The following is a 27422-nucleotide window of genomic DNA, read 5'->3' as shown; positions in this document are numbered from 1 at the left end:
AGACACAAATGTTCACATTATACCTAAAAAAAACTGATTCTAGTAAAACTCACAAAGATAGATTATTCCATGCATTATTAGACATTTTGCATGTTTGGTTTTAGGAGTTATGCTTGAATACATTTTTATTGCTTTTTTCGCATTATCTCAGGATTCTAAAAATATTAGTGTCATATTAAGTAAAAAACTATTTTTGTGTTTGCAAGACTTTAAAAAAAGCATACTGTATGTTTCGAGGAAAACTCACAAAGATACATTATTTCAGGCATTATTAGCCATTTTGCATGTGTGGTTTAGGAGTTATGTTTAAATAACTGTCATATTGAGTGTGACAGTTATACTGTCATATTGAGTAAAACCAAATGTTTGTATATTCAAACCTTACAAAAAAAACTGATTCTAGTAAAACTCACAAAGATAGATTATTCCATGCATTATTAGACATATTGCATGTTTGGTTTAGGAGTTATGTTTGAATGCATTTGCATTGCTTTTTTGCATTATCTCAGGATTCTAAGAACATTATTGTTATATTAGGTAAAAAACATATTTTTGTGTTTGCAAGACTTTAAAAAAGGCATATGTTTCGAGGAAAACTCACAAATATACATTATTTCAGGCATTATTAGCCATTTTGCATGTGTGGTTTAGGAGTTATGTTTAAATAACTGTCATATTGAGTGTGACAGTTATACTGTCATAGTGAGTAAAACCAAATGTTTGTATATTCAAACCATACAAAAACAACGGATTCTAGTAAAACTCACAAAGATAGATTATTCCATGCATTATTAGACATATTGCATGTTTGGTTTAGGAGTTATGTTTGAATGCATTTGCATTGCTTTTTTGCATTATCTCAGGATTCTAAGAACATTATTGTTATATTAGGTAAAAAACATATTTTTGTGTTTGCGAGCCTCAAAAAAAGCGTATGTTTCGAGGAAATCTTACAAAGATACATTATTTCAGGCATTATTAGCCATTTTGCATGTGTGGTTTAGGAGTTATATATAAATAACTGTCATATTGAGTGTGACAATTATACTGTCATAGTGAGTAAAACCAAATGTTTGTATATTCAAACCTTACAAAAACAACGGATTCTAGTAAAACTCACAAATATAGATTATTCCATGCATTATTAGACATTTTGCATGTTTGGTTTAGGAGTTATGTTTGAATGCATTTGCATTGCTTTTTTGCAGTATCTCAGGATTCTAAGAACATCACTGGTAAAAAACATAGTTTTGTGTTTGCAAGCCTTAAAAAAACCTTATGTTTCGTGGAAATCTTACAAAGATACATTATTTCAGGCATTATTAGCCATTTTGCATGTGTGGTTTAGGAGTTATATATAAATAACTGTCATATTGAGTGTGACAATTATACTGTCATAGTGAGTAAAACCAAATGTTTGTATATTCAAACCTTACAAAAACAACGGATTCTAGTAAAACTCACAAATATAGATTATTCCATGCATTATTAGACATTTTGCATGTTTGGTTTAGGAGTTATGTTTGAATGCATTTGCATTGCTTTTTTGCAGTATCTCAGGATTCTAAGAACATTATTGTTATATTAGGTCAAAAACATATTTTTGTGTTTGCAAGCCTCAAAAAAAGCTTATGTTTCGAGGAAATCTTACAAAGATACATTATTTCAGGCATTATTAGCCATTTTGCATGTGTGGTTTAGGAGTTATATATAAATAACTGTCATATTGAGTGTGACAATTATACTGTCATAGTGAGTAAAACCAAATGTTTGTATATTCAAACCTTACAAAAACAACGGATTCTAGTAAAACTCACAAAGATAGATTATCCCATGCATTATTAGACATTTTGCATGTTTGGTTTAGGAGTTATGTTTGAATGCATTTGCATTGCTTTTTTGCAGTATCTCAGGATTCTAAGAACATCACTGGTAAAAAACATAGTTTTGTGTTTGCAAGCCTTAAAAAAACCTTATGTTTCGAGGAAATCTTACAAAGATACATTATTTCAGGCATTATTAGCCATTTTGCATGTGTGGTTTAGGAGTTATATATAAATAACTGTCATATTGAGTGTGACAATTATACTGTCATAGTGAGTAAAACCAAATGTTTGTATATTCAAACCTTACAAAAACAACGGATTCTAGTAAAACTCACAAATATAGATTATTCCATGCATTATTAGACATTTTGCATGTTTGGTTTAGGAGTTATGTTTGAATGCATTTGCATTGCTTTTTTGCAGTATCTCAGGATTCTAAGAACATTATTGTTATATTAGGTAAAAAACATATTTTTGTGTTTGCAAGCCTCAAAAAAAGCTTATGTTTCGAGGAAATCTTACAAAGATACATTATTTCAGGCATTATTAGCCATTTTGCATGTGTGGTTTAGGAGTTATATATAAATAACTGTCATATTGAGTGTGACAATTATACTGTCATAGTGAGTAAAACCAAATGTTTGTATATTCAAACCTTACAAAAACAACGGATTCTAGTAAAACTCACAAAGATAGATTATCCCATGCATTATTAGACATTTTGCATGTTTGGTTTAGGAGTTATGTTTGAATGCATTTGCATTGCTTTTTTGCAGTATCTCAGGATTCTAAGAACATCACTGGTAAAAAACATAGTTTTGTGTTTGCAAGCCTTAAAAAAACCTTATGTTTCGAGGAAATCTCACAAATATACATTATTTCAGGCATTATTAGCCATTTTGTATGTGTGGTTTAGGAGTTATATTTAAATAACTGTCATATTGAGTGTGACAATTATACTGTCATATTGAGTAAAACCTCAAGAATAATTGTGTCACACCTAGTGTGCGTGTGACAATCATTGGTACTTTAACTTTTAACTTAACTAATTGTTGTATTTGCAAACCTTACTAAAACAACTGATTCTAGTAAAATTCACCTCGATACAGTATTACAGGCGTTTTTAGACAGATTGCACGTTTGGTTTTGAAGTTATGTTTATATAACTTTCATATTTAGTATGACAATGAGTAAAAAAAACTAACTTGTGTCTTTGCAAACCTTACAACATATATTATTTCTAGTAAAGCTCACAAAGATACATTTCTGCAGGCATTATTAGCCATTTTGCATGTGTGGTTTAGGAGTTATGTTTAAATAACTGTCATATTGAGTGTGACAGTTATACTGTCATATTGAGTAAAACCTAATTGTGAATTAACGTGAATAATATCTTGAAATACACGTTTGATTCATTATCCTCTGAACAATGTTGTTTTTTAAAGATAAAGTGATTTATGTCAGCGTTCATTCTTTTAAAAAAGAAACACATTGATTTAGATAGCTAATTCTGACCATTTCACATTTCTAAATTGGGAGATATCAGCACATTCTCAATTTATGATAAGGGCCAGAATCAAACAAAAGAGAATCAGTGCCAACTTAATCTGGTTCTCCCAAAGCAATTTCAACATTTCTGACTTCTGTGACTTCTGATTTTTTTCTTTTTCCAGCTCTTTTTGCAGCCCTCTTAAATGGGAACTCCTTTTTTCTAAATGTTTTTTTTTGTCTATCATTCACGATCCCTCTGTAAGACAAGATCATGGATGTTTTACTTTTGTTAAGCATTCTAATATGTAAAATACAGCAAGGAGGAGGTGGCTAACAATGTGGCTAGTGAGAGTCAGTGTTGGGTGTTACTTTTGGCGGTAAATAGTAATCTAACGCGTTATTTTTTATATTCAGTAACTCAGTTACCGTTACTACATGATGTGTTACTGCGTTATTTTACGTTATTTTTCGTATAGTATTGGCTCGAAACTGAGAAGATCTGAGTGTGTTTTGTTGGAGCGCTGCAGAAGAGTTGACGGAGAAGAGGCGCATTCTGTGTATGTGTGTGTGTGTGTATGTGTGGGCGGGGGCGTGTCTGTGTTTACTAACAAGACGTCATGGCGAAGCCCAAAGCCGAGTTTCTTAACATGGAGATATTCTCAATACTTGTCTTTTGTCGACCACAAAGAAAAGACCATTTTAGTTAAATGTAAGTTGTGTCTTGGATCAAAGATCCTATCCTAGCAATTGAAATCTGCTGAAACAGCTACAAAAGCAACATGCTTCGACGAAGCTAGTAAAGAGAGACACACTTCACCTCCTAAGCAACAGCGGCTGGATTTTAACGAGGCACTGCTAACCAGGACACCATTAATAGAGCCATTGCAGCGTGTGTGCTAGAAGACATGCAGGTTACTTCTACAGTGGCGCCACCCGCTTTCAGGCAGCTAATTAGCATGATACCGGGCGTCAAATGGCACCTGGACAGTGAGTACATAAACATGGAAAGCGAGCTAAAGAAAACACTCCAAACTCTGCCTCTGCTCATCATTCAGCACTGAAGGTACACACACTCGTCAATTCTCTTATATACTCTTTCATTCTAGACTTCCTGTTTGATTATCACATCACTCTAAATGTATAGACTATAAAGTTCACAAACATAAAGAGGGATGCTAGTGGGCCAGGCCAATGTTTCCTTATCTCTAAACTAAAACTGGGGAAATGTGTAGAGTGATTCTAGTAAATTCAGACATGATTTTATTTCAGAATTCCTTGAGAGAAAAAAACGCCTCGTTAGGCTTTGTGTATGTAGTGTGTGCCGTCCTTGGTTTACAGCAGGGGTCTCAAACACGCGGCCCGCGGGCCATTGGCGGCCCACGAGACGTTATTTTGCGGCCCGCACCTTAATATGAAAATGTAATGTTAGTGTGGCCCGCAAGTTTAATATGAATGGCGCTTGACAGCGTCATACTTGTAAACCCTCCCGATTTTTCCGGGAGACTCCCGAATTTCAGTGCCCCTCCCGGAAATCTCCAGGGGCAACCATTCTCCCAAATTTCTGCCGATTTTCATACAGACAACAATATTAAGGGCGTGTCCTCTACAGCCTGTACAAACAGCGTGCCAGCCCAGTCACATGTTGTATTTGGCTTCTGTAGCCAGCAAGACATACTTGGTCAACAGCCGTACAGGTCACACTGAGGGTGGCCGTATAAACAACTGTATCACTGTTACAAATATGCGCCACACTGTGAACCCACACCAAACAAGAATGCCAAACATTTCGGGAGAACATCCGCACCGTGACACAACATAAACACAACAGAACAAATACCCAGAATCCCATGCAGCCCTAACTCTTCCGGGCTACAATATCCAATATATATTTTTTTATCAGCACCATCATCACAGAGAGCTAACCAGCTTATGATGCTATTTTGACATGCTGATATGCTGCTTCTGCATCACCTCGGAGTTGGTGAAAGTTAATTTTAGATTATAAACCGTGCCTCTCACCTGGATAGTAGAAGGTTGTGGACATAAACTGAGAAGTTGGTGAACTTTGACATTTAAATTAGACCCAGAGATGGCAAGAAAGACATGAAAAAAGGCTGTTTGTTTTCTTCTGTAAAAATAATGATTAATTCTTCATCCAAATGGAAATATATAAACCTCCCAGTAAGAGCAGACATTCTACAATAAGTGATTGTTTTAGTACGTTCCTAGTTTGTATATCTTGTTTAGCACTTAGCAATACTGCTACATGATGCTTAATGTTTCACTAAAGCTGGATCTTGTAGATCATCCTCCTTAGGTTCAGCCTCAAAAAATTGATTAGAAGTGTTGTTGTCGCTGAAGGGAAAGGTGAACGTTGTGATACGTCTGTGAAATTAATATGCCACTGTATGCTTAAAATAGGCAAAGTATGTAATTATTACATGTTTAAGTACCAATGATTTGTCACACACACACTAGGTGTGGCGAAATGATTCTCTGCATTTGACCCATCACCCTTGAAATATGAATGTTACTACATGACATATATACATACATCATGTATATATTACATGTTATTATGAATGTTACTACATGACATATATACTTACATCATGTATATATTACATGTTATTATGAATGTTACTACATGACATATATACTTACATCATGTATATATTACATGTTATTATGAATGTTACTACATGACATATATACTTACATCAGGTATATATTACATGTTATTATGAATATTACTACATTACATATATTATGTATATATTACATATTATTATGAATGTTACTACATGACATATATACTTACAATCTGTATATATTACATGTTATTATAAATGTTACTACATGACATATATACTTACATCATGTATATATTACATGTTATTATGAATGTTACTACATGACATATATACTTACATCATGAATATATTACATGTTATTATGAATGTTACTACATGACATATATACTTGCATCAGGTATATATTACATGCTATTAAGAATGTTACTACATTACATATATTATGTATATATTACATATTATTATGAATGTTACTACATGACATATATACTTACAATCTGTATATATTACATGTTATTATGAATGTTACTACATTACATATATACTTACATCATGTATATATTACATGTTATTATGAATGTTACTACATTATATATATACTTACATCATGATACATTACATGTTATTATGAATGTTACTGCATGACATATATATGTCCATCATGTATATATTACATGTTATTATGAATGTTACTACATGACATACTGTATATACTTACATCATGTATATATTAAATGTTATTATGAATGTTACTACATGACATATATACTTATATAATGTATATATTACATGTTATTATGAATGTTACTACATGACATACATACTTACATCATGAATATATTACATGTTATTATGAATGTTACTACATGACGTACTGTATATACTTACATCATGTATATATTAAATGTTATTATGAATGTTACTACATGACATATATACTTATATAATGTATATATTACATGTTATTATGAATGTTACTACATGACATACATACTTACATCATGTATATATTACATGTTATTATGAATGTTACTACATGACATATATACTTACATCATGTATATATTAAATGTTATTATGAATGTTACTACATGACATATATACTTACATCATGTATATATTACATGTTATTATGAATGTTACTACATGACATATATACTTACATCATGTATATATTACATGTTATTATGAATGTTACTACATTACATATATTATGTATATATTACATATTATTATGAATGTTACTACATGACATATATACTTACAATCTGTATATATTACATGTTATTATGAATGTTACTACATGACATATATACTTACATCATGTATGTATTACATGTTATTATGCATGTTACTACATTATATATATACTTACATCATGTATATATTACATGTTATTATAAATGTTACTACATGACATATATACTTACATCATGTATATATTACATGTTATTATGAATGTTACTACATTGCTTATATACTTACATCATGAATATATTACATGTTATTATGAATGTTACTACATGACATATATACTTACATCATGTATATATTACATGTTATTATGAATGTTACTACATTACATATATACTTACATCAGGTATATATTACATGTTATTATGAATATTACTACATTACATATATTATGTATATATTACATATTATTATGAATGTTACTACATGACATATATACTTACAATCTGTATACATTACATGTTATTATGAATGTTACTACATTACATATATACTTACATCATGTATATATTACATGTAATTATGAATGTTACTACATGACATATATACTTATATAATGTATATATTACATGTTATTATGAATGTTACTACATGACATACATACTTACATCATGAATATATTACATGTTATTATGAATGTTACTACATGACATATATACTTACATCATGTATATATTAAATGTTATTATGAATGTTACTACATGACATATATACTTATATAATGTATATATTACATGTTATTATGAATGTTACTACATGACATATATACTTACATCATGTATATATTACATGTTATTATGAATGTTACTACATGACATATATACTTACATCATGTATATATTACATGTTATTATGAATGTTACTACATGACATATATACTTACATCATGTATATATTACATGTTATTATGAATGTTACTACATGACATATATACTTACATCATGTATATATTACATGTTATTATGAATGTTACTACATGACATATATACTTACATCATGTATATATTACATGTTATTATGAATGTTACTACATGACATATATACTTACATCATGTATGTATTACATGTTATTATGCATGTTACTACATTATATATATACTTACATCATGTATATATTACATGTTATTATAAATGTTACTACATGACATATATACTTACATCATGTATATATTACATGTTATTATGAATGTTACTACATTACTTATATACTTACATCATGAATATATTACATGTTATTATGAATGTTACTACATGACATATATACTTACATCATGTATATATTACATGTTATTATGAATGTTACTAGATTACATATATTATGTATATATTACATGTTATTATGAATGTTACTACATGACATATATACTTACAATCTGTATATATTACATGTTATTATGAATGTTACTACATTACATATATACTTACATCATGTATATATTACATGTTATTATGAATGTTACTACATTATATATATATACTTACATCATGAATATATGACATGTTATTATGAATGTTACTACATGACATATATACTTATATCATGTATATATTACATGTTATTATGAATGTTACTACATGACATATATACTTATATCATGTATATATTACATGTTATTATGAATGTTACTACATGACATATATACTTATATCATGTATATATTACATGTTATTATGAATGTTACTACATGACATACATACTTACATCATGTATATATTACATGTTATTATGAATGTTACTACATTACATATATACTTACAAAATAAAATATTTATGGAGAGTTTTGGATGTTTTTATAGCGGAATTGACCAACTGCCACTGGCTCCTTTGTTAGCTGACACTTGCTAACGTTTATTTACGAGTTGGAATGCATTTTTTTTTTTTTTTTTTTTTTAAAGACAAACGTGCAGTTTCCCTTTGATAATCACATGAAATTGGAAATTAACACCCATATGCCTAAACCGTACCATGCCTGAGGATTTGTGGAATGAAATATTAATACCCTTGTAATGAGTGTAGCAGATTATAGAAGACAGGCGAGGATCAGATATGATCACCTTATGAGAAATTGGGCAAATATGCTGCATTATTTATGTATGACGCTTAATGCCTGCGCCAATTTTCCCCACAATGCCATTAAAAATGCAAAGGTAGAAAGTGTCGTTGGGTGTGTTATGCTAATGATTTGTTGGAAAAACTAAAAAAAAAAAAAAAAAAAAAAGAGGGAGTTATTAACAATTCAATCACTACTGTTCTGTATTTATTATTAAAAATGGGCCAGAGAGGAAAAACAGCGCCGTCCGGTGGTGTTTTTTTTTTTTTTTTTTTTCCAAATCAAGAGTGGTGTGTGTGTATGTGTGTGTGTGAGCAGTCAAAATGAAGCTGAGGGGGAGAAAAGATATATTAGGTCCATCATTTGCTGCATAGCTTGGATTAATTAGAGCAAGCCGTCAGCCTGCTTGACGGACTGTCGGTGCTGATTGACATGTGGAGGAGTGGGGTGGGGGGGTATGGAGGGGTGGTGCAATCACCTGCTTGGTTTAACTGCAGAGGGTGTCTCAGTGTGGACGTGCATTGCATTCACGCTGTCCTTCACACACACACACACACACACTCACACACACACACACACACACACACAGCCAATGTGGACATGCTTATTTTTAACAAGCAGGCTGATTTGGATATGCATGCAAGCTTGTTATAACAATACCGGGTATACATAGACAGCTTGAGTGCTTTAAGTGGAAGCATGCAGAGTAAGAAGGAGCGTATGTAATTAGGTGCGGACTTATATCCTACATTCATTTAACGACAACAACAAAAAAACATCAATGGTTTGACAAAAAAACAGTCACTATCTTTTAATCTCAGCAAGACTAAAATAATGCTATTTGGCAACCAGTGTTGGGACTAACGCGTTACAAAGTAACGCGTTACTGTAACGCCGTTAGTTTCGGTGGTAACTAGTAATCTAACGCGTTATTTTTTTTTATTCAGTAATTTAGTTACCGTTACTACATGATGCGTTACTGCGTTATTTTACGTTACTTTTGATGTAGTATCGGCTAGAAACAGAAGCGCTGCGGTGTCGTTCTTCTGAATCTTCCTCTGTCACAAGCCGGAGAGAAGAAAAGAGGTGCGGTCTATGTGTGTGTGGGTGTGGGTGTGGGGAAAAAAAGTTGTTCAGTCCACACACAGCGTGGTCATGGCGAGCGGAGTAACGGAGGAGCTTGAACGCCCCCGCCATTGAATCGGTGTGTTTATAAGTGCAGACTCGGTTGTGCAAAACGAGGGTTTTAAACACATGCTGAACGTGCTTGAACCACGTTACGACATCCCGTCGCGCACCCACTTCAGCGATAAGATTGTGCCAGATCTTTATGAGCAGGAGAAGAAAAAAGTTGTGGATGAACTATCCCGAGCATCATCTGTTGCGCTCATGACAGACGGGTGGACGTCCAGCGGAACTATAAGCGCTCACTTCATCACAGCAGACTGGGAGATGAGAAGACACGCCCCCTCTACGAGAGTCACCTTGCGCAGGTACTGACACAAGCAGTGGAGGACTGGAAGATAAAGATATCCCAGTCACACGTGATAATGCCAAAAATCAAATAATTACAGAGAATGAGGCAGGACTGGGACCACAGATAGGTGCTTTGCACATGTAGTGAATTTGGCATCACAGAAGGGAATCTCAGTCAATAGGATGGAGCGCCTCTTTGGGAGGATCAGGAAGGTTTCTTACTTCCACCCAAGCACAACAGCTGCTCATGTGCTTAAGACAAAGCAAGAAATGCTAAAGCTGCCTGCTCATACATGATGTCCCAACGAGGTGGAACTCCACTTATGATATGTTGGAGCAGCAGGCAGCTATATACTCTGCATTGACCCACAACACCCTGAAAACAAATGTCACCCTGTCTGATGATGATGTGAGAGTGGCAGGTGAGGTCCTCCAGGTGCTTAAACCCCTCAAAAGTGTTCCATCTCTACTGAGCACTGAAACTTCACCATCTGTGTCAATGATCCTGCCACTGAAAACAAGGATTCTACAATCCATGGCTCCAAGTGTGGAAGACAGCAGCATCACTCCAGATGTCAGCCTTTATTTCACTACCTATGTTTCAAGGAAGATGATGTGCCTTCTTATGTTGCACTTTAACTTGTTTTTTATTCATGGTCATTGGTCCAAGTTTAAAGAAAGGAGGAATGCCTTTTTATGTTGCACTGTTTTTCATTAATTATGTTAAAAGGAAAATAAAAATGTATGTCAAGTTGATCAACAGATTGTATTATTCTCCAGTGCAATAACAGTACTGAAATGAAGGCAAAAAGGGCATTAATGGGAGCTTTAAAAAAAAAAAAAGAAGAAAAAAAGAAGTAACTAAATAGTTACTTTTCACAGTAACACATTACTTTTTGGTGTAAGTAACTGAGTTAGTAACTGAGTTACTTTTGAAATAAAGTAACTAGTAACTGTAACTAGTTACTGGTTTTCAGTAATTAACCCAACACTGTTGGCAACAGTAGAAGGGAGAGTCAAGCACAAATACAAATAGACGGAGTAGACAATGACAGGGTGAAAGAAACTAGACTTTTGGGTGTAATAATAGATGATAAAATGAACTGGAAACCTCATGTGAAAAATATACAACATAAAGTAGCAAGAAACGCGTCAATAATGAATAGAGCAAAACATGTTCTGGACCAAAAATCACTTCATATTTTTTACTGCTCACTGGTGTTTAAGGTTGCAAAATTCCGGGGAATATTCCAAGTTGGAAACTTTCCATGGGAATTAACGGGAATATATAGGAATTAACGGGAATTAAGGGGAATAAACATTGAATGCAACACGCTAGATCTTGCAGCATGATTATTAGCTAAAACAACCTGATTTAATGCAAATTTAGTACAAACCCCGTTTCCATATGAGTTGGGAAATTGTGTTAGATGTAAATATTAACGGAAAACAATGATTTGCAAATCATGTTCAACCCATATTCAGTTGAATATGCTACAAAGACAACATATTTGATGTTCAAACTGATAAACATTTTTTTTTTTTTTTTGCAAATAATCATTAACTTTAGATTTTGATGCCAGCAACACGTGACAAAGAAGTTGGGAAAGGTGGCAATAAATACTGATAAAGTTGAGAAATGCTCATCAAACACTTATTTGGAACATCCCACAGGTGAAGAGGCAAATTAGGAACATGTGCATGCCATGATTGGGTATAAAAGTAGATTCCATGAAATGCTCAGTCATTCACAAACAAGGATGGGGCGAGGGTCACCACTTTGTCAACAAATGCGTGAGCAAATTGTTGAACAGTTTAAGAAAAACCTTTCTCAACCAGCTATTGCAAGGAATTTTGGGATCTCACCATCTACGGTCTGTAATATCATCAAAGGGTTCAGAGAATCTGGAGAAATCACTGCACGTAAGCAGCTAAGCCCGTGACCTTCGATCCCTCAGGCTGTACTGCATCAACAAGCAACATCAGTGTGTAAAGGATATCACCACATGGGCTCAGGAGCACTTCAGAAAACCACTGTCAGTAACTACAGTTGGTCGCTACATCTGTAAGAGCAAATTAAAACTCTCCTACATAAGGCAAAAACCATTTATCAACAACACCCAGAAACGCCATCGGCTTCGCTGGGTCTGAGCTCATCTATGATGGACTGATACAAAGTGGAAAAGTGTTCTGTGGTCTGACGAGTCCACATTTCAAATTATTTTTGGAAACTGTGGACGTCGTGTCCTCCGGACCAAAGAAGAAAAGAACCGTCTGGATTATTTTAGGCGCAAAGTTGAAAAGCTAGCATCTGTGATGGTATGGGGGTGTATTAGTGCCCAAGACATGGGTAACTTACACATCTGTGAAGGCGTCATTAATGCTGAAAGGTACATACAGGTTTTGGAGCAACATATATTGCCATCCAAGCAACATTACCATGGACGCCCCTGCTTATTTCAGCAAGACAATGCCAAGCCATGTGTTACATCAACGTGGCTTCGTAGTAAAAGAGTGCGGGTACTAGACTGGCCTGCCTGTAGTCCAGACCTGTCTCCCATTGAAAATGTGTGGCGCATTATGAAGCCTAAAATAGCACAACGGAGACCCCCGGACTGTTGAACAACTTAAGCTGTACATCAAGCAAGAATGGGAAAGAATTCCACCTGAGAAGCTTAAAAAATGTGTCTCCTCAGTTCCCAAACGTTTACCGAGTGTTGTTAAAAGGAAAGGCTATGTAACACAGTGGTGAACATGCCCTTTCCCAACTACTTTGGCACATGTTGCAGCCATGAAATTCTAAGTTATTTATTATTTGCAAAAAAAAAACAAGTTTTTGAGTTTGAACATCAAATATATTGTCTTTGTAGTGCATTCAATTGAATATGGGTTGAAAAGGATTTGCAAATCATTGTATTTCGTTTATATTTACTTCTAACACAATTTTCCAACTCATATGAAAACGGGGTTTGTAGAATTTTAACCCTGTACTGTGCATTCCTCCATCACATGCACAGATAATTCCCAGCATGCTTCACTATACAGCAGGGCTATTGAGGCCACACTAGTATTTGAGCCCAAGGACTTCATCCAGTCAGGTAAGTGTTGATGATATTACTGGGGTAAATATATTTGATCTATGGTATTTAAGATGAATAGAGGTGTAATTGCTTGTTACTGTATGACTGTAGACTACTCCAGCAGACTTACACTCAAGCTAGCTAGCTGTTCCTGTACTTGTGAAATGATTTTGGGGCCAATATCTCTAGCTAGCTAGGTTTATGTACCACCACAGTCTCATAACGAACCGGAAGTATTTCTCCGTTAGCCGTGATGCTAATGTTCTCTATGTTAAATCCCATTCATTTATGCTAACAACTTTAGCGATCCGAAATTACCTTTTTTGTGATCTGTAAAGTTCAACTAGCAAATACTAAATCAAAACGTGTAGTTTCTTCTGTTCTGCTAGCCATTCTGTTGTCATACAAGAATGTAGCTTATAGTTTGATTTAGCATGCTGATTGACTGTTCATTTATTCATCTAGCCTATTTCTATTCATTTGTCCATCAGTGAAATATTTTTAAAGACTACTCCAATTGTTTAGGTGACTATTTATATCTGGTGGTCCAGGAGATACGTCGGGAAGAGGAAGCAAGAAGGTGCGCACAAGCTGTGGCGCAGGCAAAACAAGGGCAGTGGATGACATGGGAAGGAGTAGAGAAGAGGAAGATCTCCTGGAAAGAGCTGTGGGAGATGGAGGCCTTTAGGGCAAGCTTTACCATCAGGGCTGCCTACGATGTCCTGCCTTCTCCAAAAAACCTCAGCCAGTGGTATGGTGAAGACCCCACATGCCCTCTGTGTCCGAGTCCAGCAACACTGAAGCACATCCTGGTGGGCTGCAAGACCAGCCTCACCCAAGGCCGTTACACCTAGCGGCACAACCAGGTGCTAAAGTGTCTTGCAGCAGTGCTGGAAAGTCGACGGACAAGTGTCAATGCCCTTCCTCCCCCGTCATCCCGTTGGCAAGCAACAACATTTGTCCAGGAGGGCGAGGGTCAAGCCATCCTCACCCCCACAAGACCAGACACTGGACAGTTAGGCGGGGCACGGGACTGGAAACTGCTGGCAGACCTGGGCCAGAGACTCTGCTTCCCAGTTGAGATTGCGTCCACCAACCTGCGGCCAGATCTTGTTCTGTGGTCAGATTCGCTCAGGCTCGTGTACATCATAGAGCTCACGGTGCCCTGGGAGAGTGCAATGGAGGAGGCCTACGAGCGCAAGAAGTTGAGGTACACTGAGCTTGCAGCCGATGCGCAACAACAAGGCTGGAAAGCGAGGGTACGCCCAGTGGAAGTAGGCTGCAGAGGGTTCGTGGTCACCTCAACATCCAGGCTCCTCGGGGAAATGGGAGTGCGAGGGAAGGCCCACCGGCAGGCAGTGAAAGTCTTCTCAAAAGCCGCTGAAAAGGGGAGTCAGTGGCTGTGGGTCAGGCGAAGGGACTCCACCTGGGCTTTCAAGTGAGTGATGGCATCTAGGGAGTGATCCTGGGACGCTGGGACTCACTGCTGAACCCTCTGGAGGTGTCGTGGGCCTATCAGCGAAACACTGAGGAAGGGGGGCGCCCACTTGATAACCCAGAGGATGCCTTCACTCACTTGACCATCCCACAAAGTCGCATAGGTGTCTCAAGTATGCATTAGGGGATTGTAAAATCTAGTCCTACACAACAGATCTGTGTGTGGCATTGCATTAGTGTCTTACAAGCTTCTCATCTTATTCTAGAGAATAAGATGGACGGTGTCCAACTTTGAATAATCAAAAAATGGTCAACATTTCCAAACTTCCTGAGCTTAACTTCCCGTGGTAAATTTCCGGAAAGTTTCCGGAAATTTACCGGAAACTTTCAACCCCTTTGCAACCCCACTAGTGTTACCGGCCTCCGTAGCCCCCACTCCCTCCCCTCTGTTGCGAGTTTTGTTGATTCTATGTAACATGTTAATGTGTGCTCGGGATGGTTTTCTGCTGGCCCCATTATGGACTGGACTCTTACTATTATGTTGGATCCACTATGGACTGGACTCTCACAATATTATGTCAGACCCACTCGACATCCATTGCATTCGTTCTCCCCTGGGCGGGGGGGGGGTTAACCCACATATGCGGTCCTCTCCAAGGTTTCTCATAGTCATTCACATCGACGTCCCACTGGGGTGAGTTTTTCCTTGCCCTTATGTGGGCTCTGTACCGAGGATGTCGTTGTGGTTTGTGCAGCCCTTTGAGACACTTGTGATTTAGGGCTGTATAAATAAACATTCATTGATTGATTGATGGCTATGAGGGTTTTTTTCTAACCCCCTCCCAGGAGTCCAGCCTTTGACTGAATTTTTTTTTTACTCCCCTTTTTTTTATTTCAACAGACTCTCGCGCCGTACCTGCCGTCCAAACTCTAAAGACCGACCGCACAGTTCCTGTCTTCACACTAAAAGCGCCGCTCCATCCTGCCTGCGCTAACAAAATAAGAGTCTCGGAAAGCTGGCGCGCACAAGCCAGCAAGCTACGGAGTTTCTTGTGAAGTGTATAAAAAGGATTATATTGGCAGTCCGATATTATCGGCCGATAAATGCTTTAAAATGTAATATCGGAAGTTATCAGTATCAATTTCAAAATGATCGGTATCGGTTTCAAAAAGTAAAATGTATGACTTTTTAAAACGCCGCTGTGTACACGCACGTAGGGAGAAGTACAGAGCGCCAATAAACCTTAAAGGCACTGCCTTTGCGTGCCGGCCCAGTCACATAATATCTACGACTTTTCACACACACACAAGTGAATGCAATCCATACTTGGTCAACAACCATACAGGTCACACTGAGGGTGGCCGTATACACAACTTTAGAATCAGAATCAGCTTTATTGTCATTACGCAAGGTAACGAGATTGAGGCCATTCCATACAGTGCGATGTGTGCATCTAGAAAAACAATGTGCAAATATATTAAAAAAATATAGAAGTGCAATGAATATGGTGTGAAATGAATATATACATGAAAAAACAAAACAAAAAGAGGGTGGTTGGTGGAATGGGTTATTGCACCGAAGAGAAGGCAGTTATGAGGGACAATGGGGCAGTCCGTTCAGGATGGTTATGGCCCTGGGGAAGAAGCTGTTCTTAAGCCTGTTTGTTTTGGTTTTAATGCACCTGTAGCGCTTCCCAGAGGGCAGCAGGTGGAACAGGTCAGAGCCATGGTGGGTGCTGTCCTTGATGATGGCACTGGCTCTGTTGAGGCAGCGGGAGGTGTAGATGTCCGTCAGAGAGGGGAGAGGGCGGCCGATGATCTTCTGAGCCGTCTTGACCACTCTTTGCAGCCTCTCCCTGTCTGCTGCAGTGCAGCTGCCGTACCATACCGTAATACAGTAGGTCAGCAGGCTCTCGATGGACGAGCGGTAGAAGGTCAGCAGCAGGTCAGGCTTCAGGTTGTACTTCCCGAGGACTCTAAGGAAGTGTAGCCGCTGCTGAGCCTTCTTGATGATTGATGTGGTGTTGACTGTCCAGGAGAAGTCATTAGAGATGTGGACTCCAAGGTACCTGAAGGTGTGGACCCTCTCTACACGCTCGCCGTTGATGTAGAGGGGGGCAGGGTCGGTGCTGCTCCTCCTGAAGTCGACGATGATCTCTCTGGTCTTGCAGGTGTTGAGAGCGAGGTTGTTCTCCGAAGACCAGGCCGTCAGCTTCAGGACCTCCTCTCTGTAGGTAGCCTCGTCACCCCTGGAGATGAGCCCGACCACTGTGGTATCGTCGGCGAATTTGACGGTAAGGTTGTCACTGTGGGCCGGACTGCAGTCATGGGTGTAGAGGCAGTAGAGGAGGGGGCTCAGCACACAGCCCTGTGGGGAGCCAATGCTCAGCGTGCGGGAGGATGAGAGGTGCGGGCCAAGTCTCACATTCTGGGGTCGGTCCGTTAGGAAGTCCCTTGTCCAGGCGTTTGTGAGAGGGGGGAGGCCAAGAGTGTCCAGTTTATTGCAGAGTCTGTCCGGGATTATTGTATTGAAGGCAGAGCTATAGTCCACAGAGAGCATCCGGACGTAGCTCTGCTGCTGCTCCAGGTGGTTCAGAGCAGAGTGGAGAGCAACAGCGATGGCGTCCTCTGTGAACCTGTTCGCCCGGTATGCGAACTGGTGGGGGTCGAAGTCTGGAGGGATATGGTCCTTGATGTGCTGGAGAACAAGTCGCTCGAAGCACTTCATGATTACCGGAGTGAGGGCCACTGGTCGGTAATCATTCAGGCTGGTGATGGGAGACTTCTTCGGCACCGGGATTATTGTAGATGACTTCAGGCAGGATGGGATGACTGCCTGAGCCAGGGAGAGGTTGAAGATCCTGGTGAGGGGGGGAGCGAGCTGGTGGGCGCACGTCCTGAGCACCTTTCCAGGTACTCCGTCTGGTCCGGTAGCCTTCCTGGGGTTCACAGCCAGGAGCACTCGTCTGACACTGTGCTCCTATACAGTGAGTGGAGTGGCGCCGGAGCCCGGTGGGGGCGGGGGCAGGGCTGGAGCAGATGAGTGTCGCTGGGGGGTTTCGAAACGGGCAAAGAAACAGATAAGCTCCTCTGCCAGTGTCGCACTCTGATCCGCAGTTGTCATATTGCAGCCTCTGAAGTTCGTGATGTCATGGATGCCCCGCCACACCTCCCGTGAGTTTTTGCTGGACAGATGGGACTCTATGCACCTCCTGTGGTCCGCCTTTGCTTTTTTAATCCCTCTCTTCAGGTCGGCTCTAGCAACACTGTACAGTGCCCTGTCCCCTGACCTGAAGGCTGCGTCGCGGGCCCTGAGGAGTGTGCGGACCTGGCTGGTCATCCAGGGTTTCTTGTCGGGGTAAACCCGGATGGTTTTTTCCACAGTCACATTCCCGATGCAGAACTTTATGTAGTCCAGCACCGTTCCTGTGGCTGTCTCCAGCTCCTGTTGTTGGAAGAGGTCCCAGTCTGTGTGTTGGAAGCAGTCCTGAAGTTTGGGGAGTGCATCGTCAGGCCAGGTCATAACAGTCTTTGTGATAGGCCTGGCCTGGAGTCTGATGGGGGTGTAGGTAGGAGAGAGCAGGAGGGAAAGATGGTCTGACTGTCCAAGCTGGGGGAGGGGTGTAGCTCTGTACGCGTGCTTTATGTTGGTATACACGTGGTCCAGGGTGTTCTTGCCCCTTGTAGAACACTTCACGTGCTGGTAGAACTTAGGGAGTACAGTCTTCAGATTGGCCTTATTAAAATCCCCTGCTATGATATGAACACCGTCGGGGTGGGCCCGCTGCTGTTCGTTGATGGTGTTCAGCAGAAGAGAGAGCGCTGTGTTTACTTTGGCGTCTGGTGGAATATACACAGCCGTGATGATAACAACAGACAGCTCTCTCGGGAGAAAAAAAGGCCGACATCTAACAGACATCTACTCCACGTCCGGGCAACAGTGCTGTTCAGTGATTGTCCCGTTGTTGCACCAGTTCTCATGCACGTAGATACAGAGCCCCCCTCCTCTGCTCTTACCGGAGTCCTTAGTTCTGTCCCGGCGGAGGAGAGTGCGTCCGGCTAGCTGCATGCAAGCATCGGGTATTTCCGGGTGAAGCCAGGTTTCGGTGATAATCATAGCACAACAGTCCCGAACATAGCGGTTTCCAGCAAGTTGTAACTCCAGGTCGTCCATCTTCTGTACAAGGGATCTGGCATTAGAGAGGAACAGGCTCGGTAGAGGTGGCTTGTGGGGTTGTTTCCTAAGCCTGAGCAAGACGCCGGACCTGCGGCCACGCTTCTGCTTCCTGTCCCTCCTCCGTCTGCGCCGTCTCCCAGACCCGACAACAAACCACGGAGAGCCCTGTGCTCTCGCTATGTCATCTGGGATGTTGTGCTCGTGGTGAAAGTCGCTCGAAACAGATATCTGGTGCGAGTTACCGATATCCAAGAGTGACTGGCGGGTGTACCGGGTGTTTGCAGTACAGGTGGTGCACAAAAGGAAAAAAAACATGAAGAAAAGAAGGAAGAAAGAGCACTGAAATGGAGAGCCGTAAAAAAAAAACACTGTTAAAAATATGCGCCACACTGTGAACCCACACCATATGTCAAGACTGGGACTTTGGCGTGAGTTGTTCTCCCGTGGTGCAAATGATTTGGACCATACGTGGCGTGAAGGTGAGTACATGATTTAATATAATGACAATAAAAAGGAACAAACAAAAGGCGCTCACAGTGGAGGTACAAAACTTGGCTTTAAACACAAAACTTGCACAAAGGCAGAAACTATGAACAATGAAACAAAAACACTAACTGTGGCATTAATAAACAAAAACTTACTTGCCATGGACTATGAAGCAAGCAGCGTGAACTGGGCATGGAACGTAAACATGGCATGAAGCAGAGTGTCAGGGGTGTGATGTCGCGCAGACTGACCAACAGAAAATGAAAAGCTTAAATAACACAGACATGATTAACAACCAGTGCGCGACTCAAAACGTGAAACAGGTGCGTGACATGACAGGTGAAAACTAATGGGTTGCTATGGAAACAAAACAAGGGAGTGAACAACCAGGAACTAAGAAAGTGTCCAAAAAACAAACAGCACATGGCCAAACAAAAACATGATCAACACAGACATGACACCAAACAAGAATGACAAACACATTTCGGGAGAACATCCACACCGTAACACAACATAAACATAACAGACCAAATACCCAGAACCCCTTGCAGCACTAACTCTTCCGGGACGCTACAATATACATCCCACGCTACCTCCTACACCCCCCCCCCCCCCCCCCACCTCAACCCTGCCCACCTCAACCTCCTCATGCTCTCTCAGGGAGAGCATATCCCAAATTCCAAGCTGCTGTTTTGAGGGATGTTAAAAAAAATAATGCACTTTGTGACTTCAATAATAAATATGGCAGTGCCATGTTGGCATTTTTTTTCCATAACTTGAGTTGACTTATTTTGGAAAACCTTGTTACATTGTTTAATGCATCCAGCCGAGCATCACAACAAAATTAGGCATAATAATGTGTTAATTCCACGACTGTATATATCTGTATCGTTTGATATCGGAATCGGTAATTAAGAGTTGGACAATATCGGAAAATTGGATATCGGCAAAAAAGCCATTATCGGACATCTCTAAAAAGGAGTATGGACGCTGGACGAATAAGATGGCAAAAAGCAAGCACTTTCATGTGGTATTGGACAGAAAGGAGGACTTTTTTTCTCCTCCATTTGGAAATGTGGACGTTATCATCACTACTGTCTGATTCCAATCAATGCAAGTCATCGGAATCAGGTAATACACCAACTTATATTATTGTCTACATGAAAGAAAGGAATGTTAAACATGCTTGTATTATCATTAAACACCTTTAACTTGTTAACAAAAACCTTTATTTCATAAATAAATAAATATAAATGATATACCATATTTTCCGCACCTAAAAACCACAAATTTACTCAAAAGCTGACAGTGCGGCTTTTAACCCGGTGCGCTTTATATATGGATTAATATTACCGGTAAGATTCATTTTCATAAAGTTTCGGTCTCGCAACTTCGGTAAACAGCCGCCATCTTTTTTCCCGGTAGAACAGGAAGCGCTTCTTCTTCTACGCAAGCAACCGCCAAGGTAAGCACCCGCCCCCATAGAACAGGAAGCGCTTTTTCTTCTACTGTAAGCAACCACCCGCCCGCGTAGAAGAAGAAAAAGCGCGCGGATACCGTACGTTTCATTTCCTTTGTGTGTTTACATCTGTAAAGACCACAAAATGGCTCCTACTAAGCGACAGGTTTCCGGTTCATGAAAATACGCAATCTCTCCATCCGCACACGGATTACTATTTCACAGCAACTGATATTCCTGTGAACCGCACTGTGGATACAACGGGAGCACGTACGGTGAATATTCGCACCACAGGGAATGAGAAGTCATCCTTCACTGTGGTTCTAGCTTGCCATGCTAATGGCCAGAAACTTCCACCCATGGTGATATTCAAAAGGAAGACCTTGCCAAAAGAGACCTTTCCAGCCGGCGTCATCATGAAAGCTAACTCGAAGGGATGGATGAAGAAAAGATGAGCGAGTGGTTAAGGTAAGTTTAAGTTTACGCGAAGAGGCCGGGTGGCTTTTTTCACGCAGCTCCGTCCATGTTGATATACGACTCCATGCGCGCCCACATCACGCTGGTTTTTAATATATTATTAAAGTTTGACTGACCTATTTGACTGGTTTTTTTACATTCCTTTAGCGCAGTTAGATGCGGCTTATAACACGTTGCGGCTTATAGGTGGACAAAGTTTTGAAATATGCCGTTCATTGAAGGCGCGGCTTATAACCCAGGGCGCCTTATGGTGCGGAAAATACGGTATATGAATGAGGTAGATCCCCTCCACTTGGTCAATTGAAAAGTTGCTCGCCTGCAGAAAAAGTGCGTGCACCCCTGAGTTATAATAATACATAATGTTGGATATAGAGAACATTACAAAAACCTTATTTATTGAATCAATAATATTGAAATTCAACAACTTGGTGCATTTACAAACCTGTAAAATGATGCACAAACGTACGAAGAAAACTATAACCTGTCAGCCAAGAATGTACAACAATTATTCTCAACAAAAGAGGAAAATCTAACTTAAAACATTTGTATGCACGTACAACACTTAAAACCTTTATGCTGAATTCAATGATGGAATGGATTAAGCAGAGAAATGAAAGAAAGCAGCAATATGATTCACTTTAAGAGACTGTTCAATCTACAAGTGTTCAAGAACAATTATGATGAACATCAATTATTATTTATGTATTAAATATTTGTTTACTTACTATGGTATATTAGTTATTTATTCACTGTTTTTTTTACATAGACAAAGGAAATTAGATAAAAATTGCTATGGTATGAAAAAGGGGTAGGATTAAATAAGCTCTGCTTCTTCCTACTCCTTTTCGGACGTGCTGTAATGAAACAACCGGAAATATGTGATGCATGACATTGTATGTTCCAAATAAACTGAAACGGAACTGAACCAAATGCTGAATTAGCATGCTCACAAAGAAGGGCTCCAATATTTTATAAGAGGTACTGACTCAAATATAAGAGAAAATAACTAAAACGAAAAAATAACACTATATTTTTTTTTAATTATTTTTAATAATTGTTTGGTTTTTTTAGTCATATTAATAAATCTAGTAATTGTCATTTCATTTATCATATTGTTTTACCGTAAATTCCAGACTATAAGCTGCTACTTTTCTCCTACACTTTGAGCCCTGTGGCTTATAAAACGGTGCAGCTAAATCACAGACTTTTCTTCGCTGACGGCCATGAAGCAAAACGTTTAAAAAAACAAACAAACAAGCAAATGCGCTGAAAAGGTGCTTTTTGTGTGCTATGGCGCCATCTTTTGGACGAGTTCGCTCACTTCGGGCGCTGCATTTAGCGCTTTTAACCGGAAGTACGATTGCCGTTCGGTCTTCTAGGTCATCCATAGCGTTCCTACTTGAAAGGATTCTTCATTTGTCACTCCACTTTGTAAGTTTTACAATATAACTCAAACTAGTCTTACCTACTAAACTGTGTGATTTATGTAGGAGTGCATATGTTTGCATACATATTTGTACGCCCTTTCGTAATCTAATCAAGCAAGCATTGTTATTGCTATTGCATTAGCTAATAATATGCAAACACGTTTAAGAGTGTCTTTGCTTTTATTATAAACTTACAGTTGCATTATTTTTGTATTGCAACTGGCTCCATGACGATGACTTTTGTTTTGTTTGATCAGCCATTTTACTGCCGTGTTACATACACCGTTTGGAAACACTTAAGGTATGTAAATAAACATTTACACACTGTGTGAATAACTCATGTCACAACGTATATGTCTGCGGCTTATATTCTCGTGCGGCTAATAAATGTATTTATTTTATTTTTTTCAAAAATTTAGTGGTTGTGGCTTATATTTCAGTGCGAAAAGTACGATATTTATATACTACTAGACTGATGTAGTAGGCTGGTGTACTGGTGTAGGCAACCATTATATAGGAATAGAGCAAAAAAATATGAAGTTCATATTTATGTATACATTTATATATATATATATATATATATATATATATATATATATATATATATATATATATATATATATATATATATATACACATATATATATATATATATATATATATATATATATATATATATATATATATATATATATATATATATATATATATATATATATATATATATATATATATGTAAATATGTATGTGTGGGGGAAAAAAATCACAAGACTATTTCATCTCTACAGGCCTGTTTCATGAGGGGGGTACCCCCCTCATGAAACAGGCCTATAGAGATGAAATAGTCTTGTGATTTTTTTTCCCCACACATACATATATTGCGCTCTACTACGGTATCGAGCACTATTTTTTGGATAACCTTATTAAGACATATATATATATATATATATATGTATATATATATATATATATATATATATATGTCTTAATAAGGTTATCCAAAAAATAGTGCTCGATACCGTAGTAGAGCGCAATATATGTATGTGTGGGAAAAAAAATCACAAGACTATTTCATCTCTACAGGCCTGTTTCATGAGGGGGGGTACCCCCAATCGTCAGGAGATTTTAATGGGAGCATTCGCATACCATGGTTTATATAGGGCACAGAGTGGGTGGGTACAGGCTGGCCTAGGGGCGTGGTGATTGGCTCATGTGTTACCTAGGAGGTGTTTCCGTCTATGGCGGCATGTTGTTACAATTTCGTTGCGCTTGTTGAGGGATGACAGGTCTGGACGGTAAATAATAAACAGTTTTGGACACAAATTCCTCAATCTGATTGACAAACACTTTCCCAAAGCTCAACGAACATTGGACACAAATTCCTCAATCTGATTGACAAACACTTTCCCAAAGACAACAACCTAAGAAAAGTATTCAACAAGAACAACATCAAATTGAGCTACAGCTGCATGAACAATATACGACAAATCATCTCAAACCACAACAAAACAATTGCAAATGAGCCGTCGACCCCCAGTCAGAGCGACTCCAAAACCAACTAAGCATGTAACTGTCGAAAGAAACCTGATTGCCCTCTCAACGGGGGGTGCTTACAAACATCAGTTGTCTACCAATCTAAGGTAATACGCAAGGACATTAACACATCCGACACATATGTAGGATTAACCGAGGGTGAATTCAAAACCAGATGGAACAACCACAAGGCTTCTTTCAGGAACAAAAACCTGCGAAATACCACAGAACTCAGCAAACACATTTGGGACCTCAAAGACAATAATGTTGAATATTCAATAACATGGCAAATTATTGCATCCAGCACACCTTTCAATAGTGGTAATAAAAGATGCAACCTATGCTTGAAAGAGAAACTGTTTATTATTTACCGTCCAGACCTGTCACCCCTCAACAAGCGCAGCGAAATTGTAACAACATGCCGCCATAGACGGAAACACCTCCTAGGTAACACATGAGCCAATCACCACGCCCCTAGGCCAGCCTGTACCCACCCACTCTGTGCCCTATATAAACCATGGTATGCGAATGCTCCCATTAAAATCTCCTGACGATTGGGGGTACCCCCCCTCATGAAACAGGCCTGTAGAGATGAAATAGTCTTGTGATTTTTTTTCCCACACATACATATATATATATATATATATATATATATATTAAAGTTAAAGTTAAAGTACCAATAATTGTCACACACACACTTATATATTAAATATATATAAATGTATCCATAAATATAAACTTAATAGGTTTTTGCTGTAATGGTTGTCTACACCAGTCTACTACATATATATAGTTGTGAAAATAGTACATGATGGTTGAAAAGTTACTTAGTGCTGCTTTAATGGCCAGGAACTAATCATTTTGTTCATCTCACTTTTGCAGTTTCTTTTTTCGATTCGGTGTAGCAACAAAATATTTTAATCAAATTAAGTGGACATTTTGTCTTGGTCATTTTGGAAACAAATGTTAATCGTCATTTCCGTAGAGAAATCAAGAGTTATAATTTCACAAGGGGTGCTAATCATTTTGGCCTGGACTGCAGAAAGCGTTTTTGAACTATTGCTTGTGCAGCTGCTCTAGGTGTTTGGATGGCGACGACCAGACTCTGGAACAGCAGGAAGGAAATGATCAAGCACATGAATGTCCATGTCTGATTAAATACTTCAATAATAATACTTCAAATGATTCCCTTCTTTGAGGGTTTCCGTTGTCATCCTCCCCCTTCAGTGCTGTAATTAGTCCGTCTCTTCTTTGTTTTTGAGGTCAAGTACTCCCACATTTTTCAATTAGTGTCTCCTGGTGTTTTTGATCTTTGCTTAGTGTTTCCTGCCCTTCAACTCTTGTCTTTTCCTTTTTAGTCTCTCCCTTAGCACCGGTCCTTTGAACATAAAGCCTGTGTATTTCAGCCAGGCGTTTACTGTAACCCTTCTTTTTTATTTTTTTTTTATTCGTCGCATGCTGTTGCCAAGGCAACAATTTGGAAGGCTGTAAAAAAGTATGTTTAAATAAATGCAACCCCGCCGCACGTTTTAATAAGCAGCTTCCTGGCAAGAGAAATGATCTTTCTGACAAAATATGAATTACTTGGGCTGCAATGGAAGCACATTGAGTCTACAATAAGGTCAGACAATGTGCTGAAACATTTATTTTGTTGCATTTTAAGCTTGCAATGCCATTTTCAACACCAGAAATAGCTTATGTCAACAATTGCAAGGTCGGAAGTTACATCATTTGTGAAAGAGATGTATGTTCTTCGGATTTTTCGATACCGATATCGGTTATCATCAGTACTCTTACTCTCTTGTATACTCGTACAATATGTACTTTTTTTGCATGTACATGCATGAAAACACTCTTACACTGCAAAAAGTCAGTTTTGTTTGCATATTTTCAGGATGTAGAGATATATATATATATATATATATATATATATATATATATATATATATATATATATATATATATATATATATATATATATATATATATATGTATGTATATATATATATATATATATATATATATATATATATATATATATATATATATATATATATATATATATATATTAGGGCTGCAGCTAACGATTATTTTTCTATCGATTAATCTATAGATTATTTTTTTCGATTAATCGGTTAATCTATAGATTATTTTTTCGATTAATCTATAGATTATTTTTCCTTTTACCGATTTTTTTTTTTAATTTAAAATGAAGAGGAAAAAAATAAATGTAGGCCAGTTTTTTCAAAAGGCATGGCTTTTATTTACAAAAAAAAAAAGTATGGCCACTCAGTCAACATTGACAACAACATGACAAAATATTCTGTAACAATGTAAACATTTAAAACTTTTAACATTTAGCAAAATTAAAAGTAGCTTATTTGCTTTTTAATGTGCAAATATAAAAGTAAACATCCAGTGCAAATCTTAATATTCTGGAATAGTATAAGCATTTCAAAAGTAAAAGTATTGCTTATTTTGCTTTAAAATGTGCAAAAATAAAGATAAACATCCAATACAAAAAAGTGCAAAACGGAAATATTCTGTAACAAGTGTAAACATTTCAACAAAAGTAAAAGTATTGCTTATTTTGCTTAATAACACAACAATGATAGTATGATTAAAGTGAAAGTTAATTGTTCGTTTGTACATAG

Source organism: Nerophis lumbriciformis, linkage group LG27 (assembly GCF_033978685.3).
Source record: "Nerophis lumbriciformis linkage group LG27, RoL_Nlum_v2.1, whole genome shotgun sequence".
NCBI classification, from domain to species: Eukaryota; Metazoa; Chordata; class Actinopteri; order Syngnathiformes; family Syngnathidae; genus Nerophis; species Nerophis lumbriciformis.
This window is presented reverse-complemented; position numbering follows the sequence as displayed.